General features: G+C 42.9%; 1 non-coding gene across 1 annotated transcript; it reads right to left on the bottom strand.

Annotated features, from left to right (window-relative positions):
• Nucleotides 1–834: 834 nt before the first annotated feature.
• LOC132649652 (small nucleolar RNA SNORA27) lies at nucleotides 835–962 on the bottom strand. The gene has a single exon (XR_009588132.1). It is a non-coding gene; the product is annotated as a small nucleolar RNA SNORA27 (small nucleolar RNA).
• Between the last annotated feature and the right edge of the window lie 14,235 nt (nucleotides 963–15,197).

The following is a 15,197-nucleotide window of genomic DNA, read 5'->3' as shown; positions in this document are numbered from 1 at the left end:
TTACAAAGCTTATACAGAAATACAGAGACTCTCCAACGGTGACACGAAATTGGGGAGAAACAGAGAGTTGTAGGTCTTTACAAAAGTTAATATAATAATAGTTCTAACGGTCATGACTGCAAACTAAAGAGAGAATACCTAGTGATGAAAGAGGCAACATATGGAGAACCTGCCAGGCTACTACAGTGTGAGGACAAGAGCTTTCCTGCATCTAAAAGGTTGGCTGGTGGTTGTGAGGGAGAAACTGCCCTACAGAGTCACAAGAAAACACTCTGAAGCCCTTGGCCTACTCTATGGCATTCTATGGCATAGAATAGGACTTAGTCTAGACATTGTCCCTATAATGTAGCCGGGTAAAGTATGGCGTGGAAGAAAGGGAGCACAGTCATGACTCCCCCTGGTGGGCCTGGATTTCTCGTGCCTTCTTCCATCCTCTTCTTTTCCCCCACTTCTCCTGAGTCACGATGGTTTCTTCTGCTTAACACTCCATTTTAAATTCCTAGGCTCACTTCCTTGACTTCATTGATTTGAATTAGCTGATTCCCAAATCAGAGAACATTCAATTTCCACAACCTATGGTGCATATTTGTTAGATTCCTAGTTGTAAAATCCTTAATTGTTATGATCTTAAAATATTCTATACAATACTGTAGGTACTTTATAATATTTTATTTACCTTTACAAAAATTATGGAGTTTCTATTGTTTATAGATCAGTTAGCTGACTCTAAAATAGGCAAACGTTTTGCCCAAAAGCAGTTAATTGTGCTAGATTAGAAACTAGATCTGGTTTGTTTGTTTTATTTTTATTTTGTTTGTTTGGTTTTGTTTTTGTCAGTGTTCCGCCTGACAGGTTACAAGGCAAATACTTAAGTTTGCCTAGTTTTGAAAGGTTATTTCCTTTGCTCCACTTGAATGGCCAATTAAGACATTAAATTCAGTTGGCCAAAAGAAAGGGGATGTGGTTTCTTCCTCTTAAACCATTTAATTAACACCACAAAGAAACAACTCTGCCATCATCACCTTCTGCCCCAACCTTCTTGTTCTTCTCTCTCCTTCTTCTCTCTCCCTCCTTTTTCTTTTTCTTATCTCCTTCTTTTCTTCTCCTTCTTCTTAGTGAATATTACTAATTCATTAATATTTGATGAAAGTTTACTCAATTGAGCTATGCTATTGGTCCAGAAGAAAATTAAAAATGTAGTGTGAAGATAGGAAAATGCTCACAGGTATCTTCATGAAGAAAGTGTAAGAGCAGAGCAGCCACCAAAGCAGCATCTCAGACTACAGACACAGGAGGCATGTAGGGCAGGTTAGAGCAGTAAGATGTCATGGGAGAGATGATGATGTGCAGCTGGTTACGGAGTGAAACACTGAGAAGCTTGCCGATGAAGCAGCCTTGTAGCAGACATGGCACAAGGAAAGAACATGACCATTTTCAGACCATTTCATACAAGATTTGGGTGAAGCTCTAATGAGAAATGGAGACTGTAGAGTTAAATCTGCCACTGGTCACAGAAGTCCTTGGCTTAGGTGCTTCTAAATTTTCTCCTCAGGCAAAGGCAGGGCCTGGGAGTTTAAGATCCTTAATCAAATGGAGTTCAATGTGCCAATGTTTTGGAAAGATCACATAAGCAGGATTATGGAGAAAGAAAGAGCCAAGCTTCTGTTGCTATAACAGATGACTGGGAAACAGAATAAGCCTTATGCAGGGAAGGCGAGGGAGAGGAGGAGGACTGGTTGGCATCCCTGGCTCATTTTCCATTAGTCAGAAAGGGATTTCTTTCTCTTATTTCACTTTTTTGGCATAAGAAAAAAAAAGTGTGGTATACTGAGGCTTTCAGACTTGGACCTAAGTGGCTGATGCTGGCACTTCCTGAGTTGAGATTGCTAGAGTGGCAGGGGGATGCCCTTCCAAGAGCCAGCCTTACCTTACCTACAGGCCAGATTTGCCTAGCAACTAAACCAGATGGTAATCTTCAGGTGTCCCAGCCAGCAGCACAGGTGTAATTGTGTTATTCTTCAACATGAGTAGTTGATGCTTTCATCTAGTTCTTTGACTGTATCACCATTGCCCAATTAGTAACTTCTCATACACAGCTTTGGAAACTGGGATGTTGGCTGGATGATGTCAACCTATAGCGAAAGTCATCTTTCTTGGCCACGTGAATGCTACTACTCCTCAAAGAACAGAGACCCATACACGTGTGCCCAGTCTTGCCTTCTTCCCTTCTCTCTTGCCTTTCCTTTGTCTTTCGTCTTTTTCTTTTCTCCCCTTTCTTTCCTCATTTCTCCACCCCCACCCCTGCCTCCCTTTTTCTCCTCCCTTCTTCTCTCCTACCCTTTTGTCTTTCCCCACCCCCATTATTAATGCAGGAGAAACTCTCTCCCACCTGAGCTGACTCCATGACTGACCGTCCTGTGAGCACTGGGAGCTCTCAGATCTGGAGTGATACAGGCACACGACGGTGAGCTTAGCAGCCTCATGGAGACTCCACCAAACACCTCCTGTCTTTCACATGACCCACAGTTCAGCTTCTGTGGGGTGGATTGATTACATTCTCTCCCCAGTTGGCACACAGATATCACCTCATGGAAAGAAGTTTAAAAATAATTGTAAGCACATTACACATGGTAGTGTCCTGCTGAGAGGGAGGACAGTGGATGAGAGAGCATGGGCACAAGGGAAGACAGAGGTGCCTGTTTGTACTGCTAAGAGAGGGCGTTCAAACTGTGCTTGCTCAGCACAGCTGGTGGAGGACCACGGTTGAAGGAGCACAAAATGGAAATCTCTGAATTTGACTGAGATAAAATATATTGGTTGAAGCAATAAACTAGTTTGAATGTAACCCTTTGGGGGACTTTTAATGGCTGTTTTGCTGTAATCAGCACTTGGGTTGTTGGAGAAAACAATGTACTGGGTAACCAGCCATAAATTCAAATCATGGGTTTTTATTGGCTTGCTCTGAGAATTCAGAATGACTTTCTTCGAGAGTCTTCAATGTACTGACTGATCAAGTTAGTGAGACTAGTTACTGAATCACAAGAGCTTCTGGGAATTTGCAGAGGTAGCTTCTGTGGAACATTTCCCAATATAAATTTAGTTTATTATTGTCACTTATTATCATGGAGACTATATCAGTTTCAAAGGATATTTAATTTCAAAAAGCATGATATAAGAAAAATTAACCTGTGGTGAAAATGCCTTTGCACAAACTTCTGATATCCCTAAAACTCCATAAACAGGGAGCCTTGTTAATCCCAAGGGAGAGTATTAACACTCCCTATCCAGTTATTTTCCATTCAGTTCTTGGGAAATGAGCATCACATGGAGGGCTGGCAACCCTGTCAGAGCAGAAAGGTTTACATAGTTTTGGTTTCTTATATAAAACATCACAAATGTCTATTTGTTTTCCTTTCCACTGGATGGACTTGGTGGCAGATTTAGTGGTATTAGACCTCAGCTTGACCGAAAAATCGAAGATCTTAAAAGCTGTCCTTTGAAATCCGGTTTCATTCTTTTATTAAAATGCAACTATTTTAAACTATTTATTGTTTTTTTTTTAATATGTATGTGTGTGAGCATGTGTGAGTTTTCGTGCACCGTGTGGGGGCAGGAGGGAGCTCCCAGAGGCCAGAAAAGCCCCAGGTACTGGAGTTACAGACAACTGTGCACAGTGTGTTCACTGTGTGTGCATGCACATTTGCACACACACACACACACACACACACACACACACACTATGGACCTGAGAACCAAACTCAGGTCCTCTGTACGTGCTTTAAGCCCCTGGGCCACCTTTCCAGCTCTGTAAACATGGCTTTGCTCTTACAGCATGTGCTCTGTTACTAAGAGCAACACTGCTTAATTTTTGCTTTAGCTTCTGTATGTCATAAGTGAGGATGTGTGTGAGTTTATGTGAAGCGAGGTCACTGGAAATCACGACATTTTATATTCTTATACCAGACGGCTGCTGAAGCCATGTCCTGGCATTATATTTGGATACATTTCAAATCTGGGGCTTTGTTAAGAAGGATTATTTAAACAAACAAACCCCAAAGTTCTGAATAATTTCCGTATAACCTAGAGCTTGGCCTCGAGGCAGGAAAGTCTGACCTGTTGAGGATAGCTCAGGAAACAGCAAGTGAGCATGTGCACGCAGCCACATTGATGGCCGACTAAATATCAATGGAATCGGTATGGAGCATTTCCTTTCAATAATAACTGGATCTGAGAAGCATTTCAGCAATAAATAGCTATGGCTTAATTTCTTAACAATATTAATGCAGAGAATCCACATCCCCTAGAAGACACAACAAATGACAGATTAATGTCTGTCTAATTTGGCAGTTAGAACACAGGCATGAGCACACACACAAAAGGAGTGCTGTGGCTGACAGCCTTGCTCATTCAGGGGACACTTGTCTTTTAGACAGCGTCAGACTGTAGGGGCTGTTCCAATATGGTCTGTAAAGAAACCAAAGGGGAAGAAACTTCTAGGTCATGTTGCCGTCTCCCAACTAGCACGTCTCATTTGAGAACAGGAGACTAATTGCTCTTCCATTACAGAGAGCCATGCGCAAACAAAGCTCACAATGAAGAATGTGAGCAATAAAAAACAGTTGATGTTAGGGTAATAAGATCTCGGTTTTATACTTATACTTTATTTAATGTTATTTGTAGTTTTAAAATCTACTCAGAGGCTGAGGCAGAGACAGGTTGATCTCTGTGAGTTTGAGGCCAGGCTGGTGTACAAAGCAAGTCCAGGACAGCCATGGCTACACAGAACATAGGGAAACCCTGTCTTGAAAAGCCAAAAAGTAAAAACAAACAAACAAACAAAAAACCTTGATAGATTAGTAAATACTCACACATGAGGACATTTTGATTATGTGAGCATCAACTAATATTTGTTTTGTATCAGTTGTGCATTGCTTTCACCCATTTTCATACAAGCTTTGTGGTAGGAATATACTGCCTGGGTCTGTTACTTCTTTCCTAACACCAATCACATACTCCAGCATGATTAAACTGCAATGGTGTGGTTTTGATAGGCACTGGGCACTTATTTAATAAGAACATTATGTCCAGAAGGGAGAGATTTTCTGGTCCTAATTTTACTGTGTTTTCCTAAGAGTTATGTTGGCTAAGGCATTGATCCTTATCTATAAAAAGAGCCAATAAAAGGATCAACTGTTGATTCCAGATCATCCCATTTCCAGTGATGATGATATATACCTTTGTCTCGGGCTGTTTTTATTTTACTTTATTATCTAGGCATCCCTTCAGAATTCTTTTTTTTTTTCTTTTTTGTTTTTTTGAGACAGGGTCTCACTATGCATCCCTGGATGTCCTAAACCTTTCTCTGTAGAACAGGCTAGACTCAAACTCATAGAGATCCTCCTGCCTGTACCTCCAAAGTGCTGGAATTAAAGGCCTGGGTCAGCACCGCCAGGCCCCTTCAGAATTCTCATCCAGGGTAATTGAAGAAATCTGTTCAGCATTCTTCCCAGACTCCACAGGAGAATTTGCTTAGGTGCTTGGCCCACGGCACTTTCGTTAAACGTTAGTTTTAACTTTGCTCCGTGACTTCTTGGGAACTGCCACAGACACGTGGCTATGGCAGAGCAGCCACCCAGAGGCAAGCTGCAGAGGACTGGCCAGTCTGGCTTGTGTGGCCAAGATGACATGCAGGCTCAGGAGGAACTAGGGCTCGGAGCTGGAGGGCAAGTTAATAATGCAAATGTAAGAGCATCAGCCCTGAGCAAAAGACACAGCTGGATTCTTGAAGGCAGTCCAAATCTCAGACTTCAGAAGACTATCTGCTCACAGAGCTCTGAGCTTAAAGTCTGCAGGAACAAAGGTTGAAGCCTGGTCTTGGGGATGAATGAGGGGAAAGACACTTCAAGGTCCAGCCATCTCAGCTTTCCCCAGTATTCACTTAGAACACCAGTCTAGACAATTTGGATTCAAGTCCAAGCTGGCCGAAGCAATTAGGGAAGGAGAGAGCCTCGTATGGGAGGTCAGGGCGATGCCCAGGAATGCGGGGTGCCAGAGAGGCCTAGTAGCCTAGCCAAGCCATGGGGCTGTGGGGTGGCTAGTTACTCATGCCTCTAGTTTGCAGGAAAGTCTGGCAAGATTCTGCCTGAAAAAATGCCCTCTCCATTCTCAGAGAGTTTAACAGTGGCCTAAAGGACACTGTCTCTCCCCAAGTCTTCTGAGAGCTGTTTCCTGGCCACAGCCATGCCAGAAGTAAGTAGCAAGTACTTTCTGGGGCATGCTGGGTACAGCCCTAATGACGGCAGTGGCTTCTTGTGTTAAGTTCTAGGTCAGAGTTCCTTAACACAGCAGGCATTAGTTAAGCTGGACTCACCATCTAGTCCTGGATGTAGCACGCTGCCTCGCAGTTGTTAATCAAGTTCTTAGACCATCCTCCACCCCCAAAAGGGAGGTGGGAATCTCAACTGCAAGCTTCTTGCTTCTGGGGACAGGTCCCTGCCTTCAGTGGTGGGTTCCAGGAGGAGGAAGCAGGCACTGTGAGGGGGTGGAAGATGTGGCAGGGATCCGAACTTCCTTGTTGGAGGAAGTTGTTACTGCCTCCAGGGAAGAACGCATCACTCATTTCAGCCTCGTAGACTTCTCATAACCGAGTCCTGTCATCAACAGTCTGCGCGCCTCCATGTTTTCTCAGCAACAGCATGGTCGCCAGGGAGTTGCAAATGTCCCTTCTTTTTTTTTTTTTTTCAATGCAGTTTATTCAGGAACATTGTACAATCCTCGGACCCCGGGAAAGCCAGCCCACAGCTTAAATAGCCTCTGGGTAGCCAACCCAGGCGTGCCACGGGGGCAATGCAGATAGGTCCACATACATGGAAGCAAGCCAGATCCTCGGCCTTAGCCAAATGTGGAGTTGTTCGTGACAGAGAGCACTCACCATCGGGAAGGTGGAAGGCAGAAACCAGCTCCATCTTTAAGGCATAGCATTCCGCAGCTCTCTACAGTTCCCCCTTTTTGTTTTAGACGCATCAGGCAAGAGTAGAGGTCTGATCTCTGATATTAGAAATAGATTGGGACTTTGTACAGATGTTCATTTAGGTGTCATCCACCCAAAGAGCATCAGACCGTCCGATACCTTTTTCTCAGAGGCGGGACCTGGGGCATCAACCCGCATGCAATCAGACATGCTCTTCTCTGGGTCCAAAGCGGCTGACCCTGAGTGCAGTGCTTAGCCTCGCATCCTGAGCGTATCATTTTAGCAAATGTCCCTTCTTAAATAGTCCGGTGATCTCTAGAGGGAGCTCAGATACCCACCACGCTTTCCTTCCTTGGTGAGTAATTGCAGCTTCTGTGGCTCCGTACATGCATCTTCTGAACCAGGTAAAGAGCAGGGCAGTAATCAATCAGCAGCAAGTAATTCTCAGGCTCTCGGCAGCATTCTAAGCAATCACAACTGACAACTAACAAAGCTCATAAACCATTGTGCAACTCCGAGAGAGAATTTCTCTGCAGGCTTGGGGAGCATTAAGACATTTCGATTTTACCAAGCAAATATCATTTAATTTAATTCCTGGGTAGAGAGATTCAGAAAATGAGGTTAATGTTTTGTTGTTTTTTTCCTGGGTCCAGCAATTGTTCGCTCCATCTGGGAGGCAAGAGCTTGTCTTTAAACGCTCAACACCTCACTCCTGACCATATGGTGGCTCTGTGATGGCATCATTAACTCTATCACCAGAGGGAAAGGAGTAAGAATAACTACAGTGCAGCCAGTCCTGATGAAACCTGATAGGCTAGGGTCAGAGGGAAGAGGAGAAGGACCTGCCCTATCAGTGAACTAGGAGAGGGACATGGGTGGAGAAGAGGGAAGGAGGGCAAGATGGGAGGGGCCAAGGGAGGAGGTTACAGCTGGGATACGAAGTGAATAAATTGTAATAAATAAATAAAAAAAAACATTTTAAAACCTATTAACTTGTATCCTAATAAAAATAAAGAAATAAAAAAAATCATTTTAAAGAAAAAAAAAAAACTAACCCAAAGGAAAATAAATTTTAAGAACTGGGATCCTTTCTTATAAAACAAGTAAACCAGCATCTTACTTGCTTTTAAAATAAAAGTTGGGATACTAGAAGCTGCTTAAGTGTAGGAGTTGTAAGGAATTGTCTTTAATTTAGTAGCTAGAAGAGATTCAATACAGGATAGAAGACGGTGGGGGACAAAGAGGACACACAGATAGAAGCGTTACCCGCCTGTTTCTCAGATAAAACTAACATTGTCAGTTCTTTCACTGATGTCCTCCCAAGTAGGGAATGGCAGCACTCCTCCATGAAAGGCTGGTTAGTAACTGTTCTATACATTGTAAACCACACATGGCCTTTCTTTCAGCCAAGACTACACAGAGAAACCCTGTCTCAGGAAAAATAATAATAAGAAGAAGAAGAACTTTCTGAATAATTTCAAGTCACACCTACACAACACAAGAAAGGGACCATTTGACCCCTAGTGGTGGACTTCACTGACCACTGCATTAAGACTGTGGATTAGGGCAGATGTTGTCAGGATTCACTAACTAGGAGTTTTGTATACATTTTTCGAGTAAGTATCCTATACATAGAAGCTTAATATATTTTAACTGGGAAATGTAAATGGTTCCCGCTCAGAAAGTGGGAGCTGATGTGTACTGATCTGAGATAAATGTGGCCTTTGTTTAGAGTTCCTCTAGCTTGTGAGCATGAAAAACTTTTAGAGGCTCCACATTTCTAGCTACAGGCTTAAAATCACCTTTAAGACCTTCACAGCAGGGTCTTCCTACACAGCTCAGACTGGCAAACTCCAGGTCATACCTCCAGTTCCCCGAGTGCTGGGATAGCCTGTCCACTACCGTACTTGACATGGATCCTTAAATGTTTCAGTCTTTGTTGTTGTTAGGTTTTCACTTCCTGAAGATAACAAGAATAGTTTACGTGATTAAATTCAGGACACTGCTCAGATTGGACCATTCTCCCAGAATGTTATAAACTGAGTGGCTCCTGCCAGCAGAGATTTATTTCTTACTGCCTTGGAGGCCAGGAAGTCCAAGATCACGACAGATTTGGTGTCTGATGAGAACATGTTTCCTGGTTCTTTGGAAGATACCTTTCTGGGGGTGCAGAGATGACTCAGGGATATAGCATTTGCTGCATGTGCTGAGGACCTGCATTTGAATTCCCAGAGCCCATGTCTCAATGAAAGCCTGGCACCGAAGTGCATGTCTGTAATCTCAGCGCTTCCAAAGGAAGTGGGATGTGGAGACGGGAGGGTCTCTGGATGCTCCCTGCAGCTGGCCTGGCAACAACCCAGCAGCAAGCAACAAAGAGACCCTGTCTCAAAGGAGGTAGGGCCTGATAAGTGAGGTTCCCTTCTGCTTTCCTGCACACTGTGTATTCAAATACACAACAGGTATCTCTCTCTCTCTCTCACTCTGTGTGTGTGTGTGTGTGTGTGTGTGTGTGTGTGTGTGTGTTCTTACATGATGGAAAGACCAGAGAGTCTCTTACAGACCTCATAAGAGCAACAGTACCCGAGGGCGGAGCTAAAGTACTTCCCTGAACTCCACCGCCTAATATCATTGCCCCAAGGAAGAAACCTTCCGCAGAGCATCCCTGTACCCACCTGCAGTGTAGTGAAGAGATGCGAGTGCTTAGTAACGATTTCTTTTATCTAACTGGAAGGAGGTCTATGGAAGTAGACGGAGCTGTGGGCCGTCTGCTGACGGAGCTTTATCATCCTCGAAGCCACACCACTTGTCACACCCAACTAATTAGTGAACTTGAATTTCGCTGAACCTCGCTTATATAGTTTTGACCCATGTAGCTACAATTGGGGGTGGGGACCATCCAGCCAACATGGGAGGTCTGTGAGATTCTGTATGTTTGTTTGTTTAAAACACTTCATAAGTGGAGGGAAGGGTATCAAAAGGTTTAAAGGTATACATAAAATGAGTATGTATATAAAAATCTTAACGGTGGTGATATTTTAACTCATAGCTCAAAGCTCATTTCAGGCATTATTTGACAGAAGGAGTTTCTGGAAACTTACTGTAACTGATAGAATTTGATGGACATTTAAGCCCAAACCTTTACTAGAATCAAATATTCCACATAACTATCATATATTCTGAAGAGAATTGCACATTTTAGTGTATACTTTATCGTTACATAACCTAAAAATTCAGCTTTGGTTTTGTTATCTGAATATTGAACAAGAAAATGCAAATGCAAATAAGATCCTTGTTTGGTTCCCAGTCCTTTTATAGCGCAATCTGGCTGCACTAAAGAACAAATATAGTTTTTGATATGTGAATTGTCTCTCACTTGATTCAAATTAGATGAATTATTTTGCACATTTAGTGATTAAGCCAGTCTATGCAATTATTATTCTCATACAAATATAATCTATTAACTGAGTCTATATCACATGTCACACCAGACTCTTAAAATGAGATCAGGGGGCCAGAAACCATTTGGATAATCTCAGGGTCTTGGTCAGGGTTTCTATTGTTGCAACAAAACCCCACAACCAAAAAGCAAGCTGGGGAGGAAAGGTTTTATTTAGCTTACACTTTCAGATCATAGTCCATGCCTGGAGGAAGTCAGGACAGGAACTCAAGCAGGGCAGGGTCCTGGAGGCAGGAGCTGATGCAGAGGCCATGGAAGGGTGCTGCTTACTGGTTTGCTCAGCCTGCTTTCTTATGGAACCCAGGACCACCAGCCCAGGCATGGCCCCACCCACAGTGAGCTGGACCCTCCCCCATGGATCACTAATTCAGAAGATGCCTTAGAGCTGGATCTCACGGAGGCATTGCCTCACCTGAGGCTCCTTCCTCTCCGATGACTCCAGCTTGTGTCAAATCGACACACACAGCCAGCCAGAGCACTTGGTCTATCTCATTTTCCCTATGTGCAGCTTGGAACTTTGGCTTAAACTCTCAAACAGAAACCATTTTAGAAAATTTTTGAAAAAGAATTTTTTTCTTCTTGTTAGCAAAATTGTGTGTGGTCTTTCTTTAGCATTCCATGTTTTCTTTAAATAAGGCAGAACAGTGTTTGGGTCTCAGGTCGGCTTAACACTTTTAGGAGTTGTTAAGAAATCAACCTAAAGAAACTTTAGCTTGTATGGAGGATGTCTGTTGTTACTAACAGTATTAGAAATTAAAACGCATATTTGACATACTTTTTTTTTTTAAATAAATGTGTGTGTATGTGTGTTTTCTATGTGTACATGTATTTGCATGCATTTGGGTGCCCAAGGAGGACAGAAAATTAGGTTAGATAGCAACAACCTCCTGGAGTTATAGGTGATCGCTGGGGACCAAACACAGGTTCTCCACAAGAGCAGCGCTGAGCCATCTCTCCAACCCTCTATTTTAGAGTTTTGTTGATCTCTTTAATATCTGGCTGACAGTAAAAGCTGAATTTTCTGAGACCAGGAGTTAGAGACCAACCTGGTTTATATAGTGAGCTCCAGGATATCCAGAGCTATGTAGAGAGAAGAGAGACCCTGTCGTAAAAGATAGATAGATAGATAGATAGATAGATAGATAGATAGATAGATAGATAGATAGATAGATAGATAAAGGCAGACAGAAGAAAGGCAGAAGATAAAAAAAATAAAAGAAATCTTCAATTCTGAAGAACCATAGTTTGTCAGTTGGTATCTCCAACACCAACAGAATCCCATGGAAGGATGTCAAGCTAAGAGCCATCATACATACATGTGCCCTTGAGAAAGCCACACATGAAGCTTCATCAGGCAGCAGAGGAGCCTCCCAGACACCCCACTGTGCCATTCAGAGCACTGCCTTCAAAAGCTGAGATGTCTAAAATTAACACCATTCACTGACTTACTTAGGAAACTTTTGGGTGAAGCTGGGTTTCTCCTTCTTCTTTCCTTACCGTGGAAGACATGGTGAGGAGCGCAGTCTGTTGCTACCATTCTTCACAGGCCAAGGTGCCCCGCTTCTCACCAACATCAGTGCTAATGCCAAACAGCGAGAAAAGGAAGTCATTAGGAATGCTGCAATCTCACAGACCTTCTAAAGAGATCTTGGGGGATTTCTGCAGTTGGCTAGACTATAATTTGAGAACAACTGCTGTTTACCACAGGGAAATAAACTTTAAAAATAAGAGAGAAAAGATGCAATAAGTAGAAATTTTTGAAATACTGCCAACGTTTAAAATTCCTTTCTTGGCAAATATCTCTGCAAATGCTTGAAATTTCTTTTTTTATTAATTCATTAATCCATTCTTGCAAGGATATTAAGTGGATACATGTCCTGTTTTTGACCTTGAGCTCTGTGTTGTGGGCACAAAGATAAGTTCTGTGATTTCAACGAACCTACAATCTAGAAGGTGTTAAGCAAATCCCTCTACGCAAAACAGTTCTATTCATTTACAAGAGTAGCTAAGGGAACAGAAAGCACAACCTCAGGGTACTGAGGTTCTATGTTCTATGAGTTTCACCTGTGGGTGGAGACCCCTCTGGGAAGTTGAGCAACACTTTCACAGGGATTGCCTAAGACAATCAGAAAACACATATTTTTACACACCACAGTTAATAACAGTAGCAAAAAACGTGGTTATGAAGTGGTAGCAAAAAGAATTTTATGATGGTGTCAGCACAGTATGAGGAACTTTGTGAAAGGGTCAAAGCATTAGAAAGGTTGAGGACCACTATTCTGTGGTCACGATGCGAGGTGCACTGGCAAAGATAGGCCTCTGCCTGACAGGAGGAAGAAGCATTGCAGGTCTCCCCTAAAAGGACTTGAGGAGACTCGAGTAGGAAGCAAGGACCTTGGGGCTCAAGCTCCTGTCACAGGCGTCGTACCTTATTCTGTGTGTCTCTGGCAGCCACAAATACAGAATAAGCACCAAGAGGACATTCTCATTGTCACAGTTTGAGCACAATATGGCCCTGGCAGACTCATGGGTTAGTGCTTGGTCCCTTGCTGGTGGTATTATTTGGGGAAGTTCTGGACATTTTTAGCAGATGTGTCCAAGAGCTAGTCCTCGGAAGTATTTGTCCTTGGTAACTCCCTGCCCCCTTTCTTTGCTTCCTGGGTGCCATGACACATGCTTATTATTATTTTTTTTTTTCATTACAGCCTCCTACACTATCATGGAAGGACACATCTGAATACGTGGACAAAAATAATTTCTTCCTTTAAGTTGCTTTCTCACGTATTTTGTCAGCAGCGTGGGAAAGTTGGGTAGTGAAGACAGGATACTTGAAGCATGGCTAGTGCACCTTCTAACCTTTCTATCATCAACCCAAGCACGCTGGAAGAAGCTCCCAAGATACCCTGAAAAGCCCCATTTAATATAACTGACACCTTCTCCAGAAAATGAAAGATCAATGAGGATGACAAAATAGTTTGTGTGGCTTCTGTGTTGTAAAGGAAAAGATTTATTATCCCAAGAGATGAAGCCAGACTGTTGTGGTCCATAGAACGACACAGAAATAATAATAATCCTGACTAGGTTAGACTTTAGGAGAGGAAGAGTTAGCTGCTTTTTTTCAGCAGCTCCCTGGAGCCCTGAGTGTGTGTTGTTGACATGGGCACAGCCATGCCAAGGACTCTAATGTCTCAGCCCTATAGAAATGTCTATTTGACAAAGCTTTCCTCTGAGGTCTTAGTGAGAGCCAGCCACCACTGTGAAGAAAAACAAATAGCTGCAGCTTCCTTTTTGTCCTAGACATTTACCCTTGAGAGTAGTCCCTTAAGGAGAACTCCTACAGAGACTAGCCACCCCTCCCCCATGATACACCTAATAAAAATGCTGTTCTTCCATGTTGCATTAGTAACAGGTGCCTCTGCATCTGCGCTCACATCACACCTGAGCTCAGCTTTTCTGGGCCTGTGTCTGTCTCTTCATCCCCAGTCAAGCTTCACCATGGTAACCAGCCCATCAAATCATTAGGACAGCAAGCAGTGTTGATCCCTGTTCTTAGACATCCAACACAGACTTAAACCTGTTTAACTCTTCAACGGATTAGCTCTCCTCATTGTACCAGGGTAACAAAAGCATCTAATGGACAAATACAAGCAGGCATGGAGATGCCCATCTCCTCACACAGTCCCCTGAAATCCTTGGGGGCTACTGTCGTGGTAAGTCCCTGTGTTAACCTGGAGTGTTTGTTGGCTTGGTAGTGTGAACGTTAACGTCAGGACACTCCTAGCAAGTAAACCATTCTCTCTGTGCAAGCGGGCCTCATCTAAGCAACTGACGAACTGAATAAAATAAAAACTGAAGCAAGAAGGATTTCTTAAGCAGGTAGCTCTCTTGGATCTTGAACCTGGGAGCCCACATTCCAGACTTTCTAGCCTCCAAATCATTAAAATGAGAAGCAGCAAACAGACAAGTATTCTATTTGTCCTGCTGCGCAGGGGAACACCAGCTAGGTCAGCTAATATATTAATGGTTCTCTGGGACATGACTTGAGTGTCTCTACATGTGAGATAGAGTTGCTTCCCGCTAGCTCAGGCAGCTTAATCTAAATGTGCTTGCTAAGTCATTCCGGATTGCTAACAGTTTTTCTAATGTTTCTAACAACTATTTTTTTCAGCACATCTCCTTGAACATGGAAGTTCTTGTTCCCTTTTTAGTCTCATCATTGGAGCTTAATGAGAAATTCCGAGATAACCAGAAAACTCTCATTTAATGAAACTTGAAACCTTGTCCAGAAAACAAAAGAACAATGTAGATGTTTGGCTTCTTTGCTGGAAAGGAAAAAAATTATTGATTGCCTCAAGAGATGAGGTCAGAGTGTCATGACCCATGGAATGATACAGAAATGAAGATATTAAGACATTAAGACTCTTAAAGAACTTCCTCTTTTAAAAAATAGATTCTGATTAGAGTCCAGAAGAAGTTTCACATCCAGAAATCACAGGACCACAGCTTGCCATGAAGATTGCAGCACTGAAAAGGAATTCAGGGTTCCACATGGCCTTACCCACTAACTGGTCTGTCCCTGCCAGACCTTTGGAGTATTCTTTTGATCCTCTGGCCTCTTTCTGTACTTCTGTAATCTTGTGCTACTATTGAGCCAATTTTCTGTAGGCAACTCTAGCTCAAAATCTCAAAAGAGAAGATGGGATTGGTCTGATTAGTCATCATCATTCCCAGAGGACAGAGATGTTAGCGTCAGACCACTTCCCCGGCTAT

This window comes from Meriones unguiculatus, chromosome 20, assembly GCF_030254825.1.
Source record: "Meriones unguiculatus strain TT.TT164.6M chromosome 20, Bangor_MerUng_6.1, whole genome shotgun sequence".
NCBI classification, from domain to species: Eukaryota; Metazoa; Chordata; class Mammalia; order Rodentia; family Muridae; genus Meriones; species Meriones unguiculatus.
This window is presented reverse-complemented; position numbering and strand designations above follow the sequence as displayed.